The sequence below is a fragment of the Etheostoma cragini genome, chromosome 23, assembly GCF_013103735.1.
Source record: "Etheostoma cragini isolate CJK2018 chromosome 23, CSU_Ecrag_1.0, whole genome shotgun sequence".
NCBI lineage: Eukaryota > Metazoa > Chordata > Actinopteri > Perciformes > Percidae > Etheostoma > Etheostoma cragini.
The window spans coordinates 17,149,396-17,161,679 of NC_048429.1; positions in this window are offsets into that span (position 1 = coordinate 17,149,396).

The window sequence follows — 12,284 nt, forward strand, 5'->3', positions numbered from 1 at the left end:
AGTGGTGATCTTCGCATCTGTAATGACTTCAGGTGGTTGAATGCAAGAACAGTGAAAGATGCACATCCGCTGCCTCATTAGACAGACGCCCTTGCTGCTCTTGGTGGCAATGTGTTCTTCTCAACGATGGACCTGACGTCAGGGTTCTACAATGTCAAACTGCACGAGGACGACAAGAAGTACACTGCGTTCTCCTCCCCATTCGGCCTCCATGAATATAACAGGATGCCTCAGGGCCTGACGAACAGTCCTGCAACCTTTATGCGCATGATGATGTCCATCTTTGGTGATGAGAACTTCACGAGCCTGTTATGTTATCTAGATGACCTTATGGTCTATGCACCATCTGAACAGATTGCACTTGAACGTATACAGATGGTTTTCTCACGCCTTGCTGCTAACAATTTAAAGCTCTCACCTAAGAAGTGCTACTTTCTTCGCCGGTCTGTTAAGTTCTTGGGACACATCATATGTGGAAATGGTGTTAAGACAGATCCGAGTAAAGTGCAAGCTATAAGTGATGTGCAGGAAGCCGACCTGATGAAATCTGATGGAGAGACACCATGTGTTAAGAAAATCAGATGTTTCTTAGGAATGGTTCTCTATTACCACCATTTTATCGAGGGATGTTCTGCTAAAGCTAAGCCACTGTTCAGCTGTGGTTAAACTAACGTTAGTGCCATCAAGCCGCAATGATTTGCTGTGAATTAATTAAGAATGCTAAATCTGTTGAGTTGTCTTAGTCGTGCGTCAAATGCAACGTACAGTAGATGTATTCACATCCATTTAGACTGAATATGGTATTGATGACGTAAACAATATTAAGGATAACTCCAGTGAAATGATGTGAAAGTTGAGAACTAGATTAGGACTGGATTAAACCTGATTCTGGTGTCCAGTTTGGCCCCAGGTGTGTTTGTTAAAACAGACGGAGACAACTTCTGTCTAGCTAAGTCTCCATCCACTTGTCAATTGAATTACAGTATCTGAAGTTTGATCCAAAAAAAACAAAAAACTCATGCGAATAAAGTTAGTGAAAGTGTTGATGCTTCATTAAGATCAACGTGCAACCTAGCTAACAGGTGAAGAACACAACAAAACCTCTAGCTTACTTACTTTAAATGTGAAGAACTATAGACCAAAAACAGGCCTAAATGAACAGTGAACTGACAACATGAGTTATACGATTTACAGTTCTCAAAGAGGCACACACACAATCTCAGCTTATTATCCTCCGGACAGCTTGTCTCCTTTTCATTTCTCTCACTTTTTTCTCCGTGTGGCGCGCGCACCCGCTCGCGGTGTGTGGCGCGTGTCCGCGCTATTTTGCGACATAACAACCTCTTGTACAAAACGAAAGTAACGAGCCAGTTTTGTAAAATGTAAGGAGTAGAAAGTACGGACATTTGGGTTAAAATGTAAGGAGTAGAAGTAAAAAGTCGCCACAAAAATAAATAGTAAAGTAAAGTAAAAATATCAGAAAAATCTACTTGAGTACAGTAACGAAGTATTTGTACTTTGTTACTTCCCATCTCTGCTGAGACCACAGACGCTGCGCCGCTCATCTCTACTTTTACAGAGTGAGCGGACCCTCCACGATTTGCAGGTCTGCCGGCAGGCAGGGGCCGCACGCCAAGCAGGCTCGAAACAATTACGTCCTACTCCGCATTAGAGTGCCAGTGCAAAATATTTTGCCATTTAAACAACTGTTGTGGGTATTCAATCTGGTTTCAAGCAATCGAGTCAAAGCTAAATTCATCCAGAATAACTTGAATATCCCGGCTTAATCCCTTATCCTGTTTTCGTGCCTGTTGCACGAAAGTAGAATAAAGATATCCAGGATAAGGGAAAAAGCGCAGTTTGACTTAGTGCATTCTGCTCATTGCGGCTTGATCGGTTGCACGTTTACCGAGCCGGGATGAACAGGTGAAGCTATGTCAAGCCAGGTGTAGATAGCTGGGATAAGTGCACGTTCACGGCATTCTCAAATAGATCAGGGTATCGATCACAGATTTACTGATGCAGAACTGAGAAGACGCATGCGCCATATGTTTCACCCAATGAGCAGCAGCCTCTAATGGAAAGTAACAAGGAGGGGAAGAATATGAAAAAAGGGAACTACGGCTCTTATGAAACGGCGAGAAAAAGCGCAACATAGCGGACCGACTGAATGTGTGGGGTGTAAAAATGTAGCCTTTGCCTCAAAAGAGAGCAGAGGGAACTAATGTTCCTTGGGAAATGGACCATTTAAGGACTTTAGGCTTAATTTCAAACCCTTATTCACAACGTGAGAACATGTTTTACAACCATGCACTAATCTCTATAAAATATTCCTAATTCTTTGTACAATTAATGTTCATACACAACAATCAGAAAGGGACAACAACTAGAAAAAGAAGTAAGTGACTTCAATACACGCTGTGAGCATATGAAAAACAATATTCATGTTTTTTTATTCTTCTGACAAGTGACAGCACCAAAATAAAAAGATTAAGAAGCATTGTGGTGTTCCCGGTGTGATGAATGTAAACTATATACGTACTGTATAGAGGCCATGTTATTACTACGGTGATGTAAGAATTATTTAGAAGGTTATGAAACCAATGTAAGCTATAATAAAAAAAAAACATTAGGCCCACTTATTAAGGAGTAACACAAACTACCCTTTATTAGAAAAGGACAAGCAACAAGAAAATTAAATCATGAATGTATTGGTCTCTGACCAGTCTGCCATTAATATCATCTGGGAATATTGCTACATTAATATCGTCACACTTAATCTTCGGAGCGCGTCCTGTATAAACCTGAAGCTAAGACCACGGACACTGCGCTGCTCATCTCTACTTTTACAGAGAGAGGGGACACTGACGCAATGCACAGGTCTGCCGGCAGGCAGCGGGCACCGGGCGCACGCCAGACAGGCTCTACACACTACCGTCCCACCGGGAAAAGTCCCACTCCGCATCAGGGTGCCAGTGCAACTATTTCTAACCATCAAAGCAACTGTAGTAGGGTTTACATCCAACTCGCGACAACAATAGTGACAAGTAGGCTAATGTATGTTAATAAAAATAAAGCAGAACACATGCAGAAGACAACGGAATGACTGTTTAACACGTTTATTTTGGATCAGACAGCAGCTGATTTGACACATGAGACTCCAGGATTAATCTTAACCTGGTTGTTAGCCTGCTCTGGACCAGCCTAGCCGCAAAGAATAAATCTCCATGGTTACTTGGCTGGGCTTAATTTAATCGGGTTTCATGCAACCGAGTCCAAGCTAAATTCATCCAGGATAACTTGAATATCCCGGCTTAATCCCTTATCTTGGTTTCGTGCAACAGGCCCCCAGACTCACTCTTACCTGAATGTGGATTTTCTGTTGACATAAATCACCTTCATGTTCACCAGAGGGGGTGTTTTATCATAATGTATCCAGCACACCAATAAAAATAGGAAATCCTGTAACTAACAGTCCAACTGTTCTAATTAAGACATAAATGCAGAGAAGACAGAAAGGCAGGACAATGTGTTGCCAAACGTTTATTAACACATAAAGTTCAAAGAAAACACAGGGATCCAAAAATGCCACACAAAAAAAGCAAATCTAAAAAAAAAAAAAAAAAAATCCCCAAAAGGTCCAAGGAAGAGGGTAACCAAAAAACAGGAACACTGACACAGATTAGACTCACAAGGGGAAGACGGCGCACAAGAAAGGCAAACGTAGAGCACACCATCTGGAACACACAAAACGATCTGACAAGAGACAAAGGGAACACAGAGGTTAAATACAGGAGGTAACGGGCAAACAAGCAACAGGTGATACATCAGGTGACTCACAGCAGGGAAAATCACATAGGGAAACCACATGGCAGGTAGTATAACTAAAAAAGAGGCTCTCAATTCCAGATTCAAGCTTGTATCTCAGTGGTTAAAATAAATGTTTTACCCATGATTAAGTTTGTGAGCTCTATGGTACCACTCTTGCCCTCTTTCTTGTTATTGGCACAATTTACAATCAGCAATATCTACATTCATCTGTAAAGGTAAATTGCTGCCGCTTAAGATATCTACACTGCAGTGGAGGAAAGTGGGCCGCGGTCTTTCAGTCCCCAACTTTAAACAGTGTTTTTGGTCCTTTGTGTTAAGGCCCCTCCTCACCTGGTTCAACCCAGATACAGTTGTGTTTAGAATAATAGTGTGTTTAAAAATGTGAATAATGCTCAAAATCCTTAGAATAGCTTTTAATTCCATAATATCCATGCATTGACAATTCAATTCCAATCAAAACCTGATCAAAATTGATCAAGTTTGTGTTATACCTTTACAGAAAGTGAAGAAAAAGGAATATTAGGCTGTAAAATAGCATATTTGCACTTATCTTTACAAACTGAAAAAGGTCTCAAGGGTTTGCTTTACTTTGACTCAAGTCTGTTTGCTGGCATACCTTAGAAAGCGCCATGACAGAGCCTTGGTCAGTCCATAACGTCCTCTTTGCCAATCTGTAGCAAACAGTGCCAGCTGTGCTTTGGCCCCATTATCTCTCCTCTCATCAACACTTGGAGATTAGCTGAGACATATTGCCATATATCGTGTCACTAGCACACAGTTTCCCCTTTATTGAACAATGCGGCGCTCTTGATGGGTGGGAGGCCGATAACAGACCCATAACGGAACAGAGGGGATTAATTATCTAAAAGTCCTTTTTAGCAAGACTGGCTTGTTGCCTTTTTCCAACCTACAAAACGCAATCAGTCACTATGATTATTCACTATTCACTCAAAAAAAACTGTGGTATGGTATCCAGGCTTTATCAGTTTTTGGTAATATCTGGCGCACCTCCCTACCTATTGAGATGGTCTGGGAACATGATTGGCATGATGTATGGTCTGAAATCCCAGATGTATCATGCAATCCAGACCATCAGCAGATTCACTACAATTTCATACATAGGACATATCTCACACACATGAAAATGCACCATATGAAAATAATTAACAGTCCTTTGTGCACTTTCTACCCAATAAAAGCACAAGATAAATATCTTCACATGCTCTGTGAGTGTTCTTCTGTTGGTCCGTTCTGGAACAATGTTGCATCCAAAATCTCCGCCCTGATTAATGTTACTGTTCCTGTTTCTGTCAATGTTTAATGATTTAAGGATTCTGAACGCTGCTAAGATAATGATTGCAACCCCTTGGAAACCGCCTCATGATGTGTCTGTTTGTACATGGACCCTTTCTTTTTTGGATGTTGTATATTTGGAACTGTCTGAACAGCTCGCGGAAATGGAGCAGCAGAAAATGTTTTGAACACTTGGCACAGCATTGCTGACTGTTTAAAGGCCATGCTGTAGGCTGGTGCTGCGGCCTTCTTTCTTTTGTTTGCGCATGTGTTGGGTCCCTTGTCTTGTTTCTGTGTGTGTGTGTGTGTGTGTGTGTGTCTGCCTGCTTGTGTGTGTATGTCTGTTTCTATGTCTGTGTTGTTTCTGAGCTACAGACATAATTTTTGCTTTTATGTTGTTGTTTCCCTCCTTCCCTTCTTTTTTTATTGGTCCTGAGACACGTTCTCATGTCTATGTGTATGTCTATATTGTTTAATTCTTTGTAATATTGAAGTTAAAACATTTGGTAACAAAAACACTATTGGGTGAAGTTGTACATTTCTGCCTCTAAAGATACAGTTAATACTCAGAATTGTCAAAACCTCCACAACAATGATGTGAAAGTTTCCTTTCAAGCTTTCAAACCCACTCCTATCCACAGTGGTTTCCTTCTGTATTCAACTCACTACTCCCCTTCTCTCTGTAGGAAATCTCTTTGTACCCCATACTGCCTGTACATTATACTCCCTATCTGCTGATTTAGAATGCATAGAGCAATCTCCATGTCAGATTGAATGTATCCTGAGGTCCAGAGATAGCAAAAGTACTCACTTCCCGTTCTCAAGTAGAAGTACAGATAATTGTGTTAAAAAATACTCTGGTAAAATTAGAAGTACTGATTTAAGTGCCTTGTTAGTAAAACTAACAAAGTACAGGCTTGGAAATTTACTTAAAGTATAAAAGTAAAAGCCTTGTGAATGACAAAGCTCCCTGGACCAGACACATGTTACTAGAGTGCTGAGAAATTACAGTGGACATGGAGAAAAGGTTCTTTATTCTTTATATGTCATTGGCTACATTTTAAATGGCTGTCTGCCAGTAGGCCTACAACATCACATATATGATTATTGAGATAGAGACTGGGACGCCAGGTTAATGAGATTCTGACTGAGCAGCAAGATATGACAACAAGTGTGATTTTGATTGAAGTCTGTGTATATTCCCATCCATCCTTAGGTTCAATTTGGTATTGATGACGCAAAAATAATAACTAACTCCTCTGAAATTATTTGAAATTTAGTGAGAACTAGATTAGGACTCCTCTACGGGAACCATCACCTTATCGTGGTGGAGAGGTTTGTGTGTCCCTATGAACCTGAGGGCTGTGTTGTAGGGTCTCCCATGGCAAAGAGGTCTCAGGGGAGGGGCCAGACAAAGAATGGTTCAAAGACTTCGATGGTTGAGCAAGGAAGGGATAGAGAGACCCCGCCCGGAGGAAGCCCGGGGCCCCCGTCTGGAGCCAGGCCGGTGGGCTCGTGAGCGAGCGTCTGGTGGCCGGGTTTGCCACGGAGCCCGGTCGGGCACAGCCCAAACAAGCAACGTGGCATCTCTCCCTCCAGCCCATGGGCCCATCATCTGTGGGAGGATCCAAAGGGTCTAAACCAGAGTGGTTGTCTGTTGTTGGACTTCTGTGCTAGTCATGGATTGTCCATCACAAACACCATGTTCGAACATAGGGATGGTCATAAGTGTACTTGGTACCAGAGCACCCTAGGCCAAAGGTCAATGATCGATTTTATAATTGTTTCATCTGATCTGAGGCCGAATGTTTTGGACACTCGGGTAAAGAGAGGGGCAGAGCTGTCAACTGATCACCATCTGGTGGTGAGTTGGGTCAGGGGGTGGGGGAAGACTCTGGACAGACCTGGTAAGCCCAAACGGGTAGTGCGGGTAAACTGGGAACGTCTTGAGGAGGCCCCTGTCCGACGGACTTTCAACTCACACCTGCGGCGGAGCTTTTCGGACATCCCTGTGGAGGCTGGGGGCATTGAACCTGAGTGGACAATGTTCAAAGTTCCCATTGCTAAAGCTGCGGCGGCAAGCTGTGGTCTTAGGGTTTTAGTTGCCTCAAGGGGCGGTAACCCACGAACACCCTGGTGGACACCGGTGGTCTGGGAAGCTGTCCAACTGAAGAAGGAGTCCTTTCGGGATATGTTGTCTTGGAGGACTCCAGAGGCAGTTGCAGGGTACCGACGGGCCCGAAGACGCAAAGCAGCGGGTGTGGGAGAAGTTTGGATAAGATATGGAGAAGGACTTTCGGTCGGCACCAAGGTGCTTCTGGAAAACCGTTCGCCACCTCAGGAAGGGAAGTGAGGAATCATCCAAGCTGTATACAGTAAGGATGGGACATTGTTGACCTCAACCGGGGAGGTAATAGAGCGGTGGAAGGAGCACTTTAAGGAAATCCTAAATCCAGCTGACATGCCCTCTGTGGTAGAGGTGGAGCTGGAGGATGATGGGGGACAGTCGTCAATTTCCCTGGTGGAAGTCGCTGAGGTAGTCAAACAACTCCAGAGCGGCAAAGCCCCAGGGATTGATGAGATCCGTCCAGAAATGCTGAAGGCTCTGGGTGTGGAGGGGCTGTCTTGGTTGACACGCCTCTTCAACATTGCGTGGAAGTCTGGGACGGTGCCTAAGGAGTGGCAGACCGGGGTGGTGGTTCCCCTCTTCAAAAAGGTGGACCAGAGGGTGTGTGCCAATTACAGCGGTATCCCACTTCTCAGCCACCCTGGTAAAGTCTACTCCAAGGTGCTGGAAAGGAGGGTTCGGCCGATAGTCGAACCTCGGATTGAAGAGGAACAATGCGGATTCCGTTCTGGTCGTGGAACAACGGATCAGATCTTTACTCTCGCAAGGATCTTGGAGGGGGCCTGGGAGTATGCCCAACCAGTCTACATGTGTTTTGTGGATCTGAAGAAGGCGTATAACCGGGTACCCCGGGAGAAATTGTGGGAGGTGCTGCGGGAATATGGGATGAGGGGGTCCCTTCTCAGGGCCATCCAATCTCTGTATGACCAAAGCGAGAGCGTTGTCCGGGTTCTCGGCAGTAAGTCGGACTCGTTCCAGGTGAGGGTTGACCTCCGCCAGGGCTGCGCTTTGTCACCAATCCTGTTTGTAATATTTATGGACAGGATATCGAGGCGTAGTCGGGGCGGGGAGGGGTTGCAGTTCGGTGGGCTCGGGATCTCATCGCTGTTTTTTGCGGATGATGTGGTCCTGATGGCATCATCGGTCTGTTACCTTCAGCACTCACTGGATCGGTTCGCAGCCGAGTGTGAAGCGGCTGGGATGAGGATCAGCACCTCGAAATCTGAGGCCATGGTTCTCAGCAGGAAACCGATGGAGTGCTTTCTTCGGGTAGGGAGTGAGTCCTTACCCCAAGTGAAGGAGTTTAAGTACCTTGGGGTCTTGTTCGCGAGGGAGGGGACCATGGAGCGTGAGATTGGTCGGAGAATCGGAGCAGCCGGTGCGGTATTACATTCCGTTTATCGCACCGTTGTGACGAAAAGAGAGCTGAGCCAGAAGGCAAAGCTCTCGATCTACCGGGCACTTTTCGTTCCTACCCTCATCTATGGTCATGAAGGCTGGGCCCTGACCGAAAGAACGAGATCCAGAGTACAAGCCGCCGAAATGGGTTTCCTCAGGAGGGTGGCTGGCGTTTCCCTTAGAGATAGGGTGAGAAGCTCAGTCATCCGAGAGGAGCTCGGAGTAGAGCCGCTGCTCCTTCGCGTCGAAAGGAGCCAGTTGAGGTGGTTCGGGCATCTGGTAAGGATGCCTCCTGGGCGACTCCCTAGGGAGGTGTTCCAGGCACGTCCTGCCGGGAGGAGGCCTCGGGGAAGACCCAGGACTAGGTGGAGAGATTATATCGCCAACCTGGCCTGGGAACGCCTTGGGATCACCCAGTCGGAGCTGGTTGATGTGGCTCGGGAAAGGGAAGTTTGGGGTCCCCTACTGGAGCTGCTGCCCCCGCGACTCGATACCGGATAAAGCGGATAAAGATGGATGGATGGATGGATTGATGGATGGATGGATAGATTAGGACTGTAATTAAAGCTTGCTTCTGGTTTCCAACTTGGCCCCAGGTGTGTCTGTTAAACCATGGACAAAGACAACTTCTCTCACAAACATGGGCGTGGGGAGCTCTTTTATGGCTGTGTGTGTGGTAGTAAAAGAAATAAATAACATTGTAAAGACTACCATACACTATTCATAGGAATCATATCTGCTGTAAATAATAACAATAAACCCACTATTAATTACATTATCTTAATGAGCAAGGACGTTCAACAGTCGCCATTATATTGAATCAACAGCCAGGTGCAACCTAGGGAAGAGGTGTAACCTAGGCAACAGGTGAAGAACACACACAGGCTACATTAAATTTGCCATAACTTTAGACCAATACAACCAAAGGCTGACAACATCAGTTATTTGACTCTATAGTTCTAAAGGACACACACACACACACACACACACTCTCAACTGATTATCCTCCAGACAGCTAGTCTCTTTTTCTTTTCTCTCACAGGTTTCTCCGTGTGGCGTGCACGCCCGCTCGCAGTGTGAGGCGCGTGTCCGAGCAATTCTTTGACCTGATAGACAACCTTTAGTACAAAACTAAGTAAGGAGCCAATTTTGTAAAATCTAAGGAGTAGAAAGTACTGATATTCGTCTTAAAATGTAAGGAGTAAAAGCAAAAAGTCCCCCAAAAAATAAATAGTAATGTAAAAATATCTAATAAAACTACTTGAGTACAGTAACAAAGTATTTGTACTTTGTTACTTCCCATCTCTGCTGAGGTCAAATCCCTCAACTTGCCTTTACCCATTTGTAACTCTTTTTTTCTTGCTTTCTCTCCATTTCCCCCACCTCCACCATTCCTCCTTTTCTTCTGCTTCTATTCCTCTTAATAACCCGGCTACTCAACAGTGGGTAATGAAAAAGTTGCTGCTGGGTTTCATTTTCCTGCTGTTTGTGTTTTTGGCCCTTGCAATCATCACAACGGGAGAAGGAAGTGATGGAGGGAGGGGACTATGGCGGCAATGTGAACCCCTGGTTTTGAATCAGGGGCAGGGGGAAAACAAAAGAAATATTAATTGAATGTTAAAATGTTACTCGGACGGATGGTCACTGACCGGCTTAGACACATGGTTTGTTGTTTACACTGCTGAGAGGAATACATTACAGTGTGTTCATCATATCATCATATCATATCAAAGGAATGCATCACCAACTGCAGCAGTATGTCTCTTTTATGTGTTTTCTTTATAGTTATAGATAGGCCAGACTCAGAAGCTAATAATTCTTTGCAGACAATATTTGTTAAAAAGCATCAATGTATTGTTAGGGTGGTGTCTTAAGTGTAGTTACCAACAGTTCTCTGGAATCAGAAATGCCATGTTTAACCCCACGTGTTGTCTTCCCGTCAAATTTAAAAAGAAATTTGATGCTTTTAATCAATGTTTTTCTTATCTTATGTTACTTTTTTCAATATTTGTACACTAACTTATTAACTTTAGTTTTACAGTTATTTTTGGAATTTATGGTCAATAAACCTCATTTATAGGAAATTATACCTAATGTTTAAGTTAGAAAAGCAGAAATTAGGAATTATTTAGACTAATCAATCAATCAATCAATCAAAAGGTATTTATATAGCACTTTACAACAACCAGCAGGTATCCAAAGTGCTTAACAAAATTAGTAAAATCACATCATTCAATAGAAAGAGTGAACATAGAAAACAGTAAAATCAGAAAAGGTTACAAAGAAACAAAAGAATGAAATTGTTACACCACTGCTACGTATTAAAAGCCAGAATGAACAGATATGTTTTGAGTTTGGACCTAAAAAGAGCAACCTCTGTAACAGTGCGTATATCAGGGGGTAACTTGTTCCAGAGTCTCAAGCCAGTAACTGTAAAAGCCTGATCACCCAACCGTATATACCTGGACCTTGGGACTTCTAAAACCAACTGATTTGAAGACCGCAATAACCGGTTGTGCTCACACAAAGTTAAAATTTCATGAGTAGCCTTTTCTAGGTCATGCCTGCTCAGAAAGGGCTTTACTTTAGCCAGCAGTTGAAGCTGGAAAAAGCTCATTTTAACAACATTACTGATCTGCTTATCAAATTTCATGCTGCAACCAAAATTAACCCCCAAGTTTTTGACAACTTATCTAGTACAAGATGCCAGAGCTACAAAACTCAACGCTGGACCCTTCTGCATGCTTGGAGTACTGAAAATAATACACTCTGTTTTACTAACATTCAAATTAAGAACATTTTCTAAAAGCCACAACTTAATATCAGTGATACAATTGAGCCGGGAGTTTAATGCGACACTGTCATTTGCTTTCATAGGCAAATAGATTTGCAAATCATCTGCGTAGCAATGAAATGACAGGTTGTGCTTCCCTATAATCGCCCCTAAAGGCAGCATATATAAAGAAAACAGAATAGGGCCAAGAATGGATCCCTGTGGTATCCCACAAGAGAGAGGAGCAACTGTCGAGGAGAGGTCCCTAATCAAAACAGAAAACCTCTTTGACAGATAGGAACTGAACCATTTAAGTGCTGAGCCTTTGATGCCTACACAATTCTCAAGGCGTGAGAGGAGGACTGCATGGTCCAATGTGTCAAACGCCGCTTTAACGGCCTTAAACAGTAGGACTCCCGGCATCTACGGACAAGACAATATCATTGTGTACCCTCAACATTGCAGACTCAGTGCTGTGACGTGATCTGAAACCAGAGTGAAATTTTTCTAAAACACAGTTTGAAAAAGACTTGTAACTGTATACATTTTTTGTCTCCAAAACCTTTGAAAGAAAAGGCAGATGAGAGACTGGTCTAAAATTGGACAGTGCTGTAGGGTCAAGATTAGGCTTCTTAAGTTGGGGCCTGACCACAGCATGTTTAAAGGCAGCTGGGACAGAACCTAAAGGAAGACAGGAATTAAAAAGAGTAAGAAGAATTGTATATGTCCCTAGACTGTCCCATAATTCACCCAGTGACACATGTAAATTGTCTTTCTTCCATCTTTGTTCAGCTTGTCTGCAGTGTTGCCTAAGGGCTCTTGTGGTTTCATTTAGCCAGGGGTCCGCCTTAGGTTTAACAG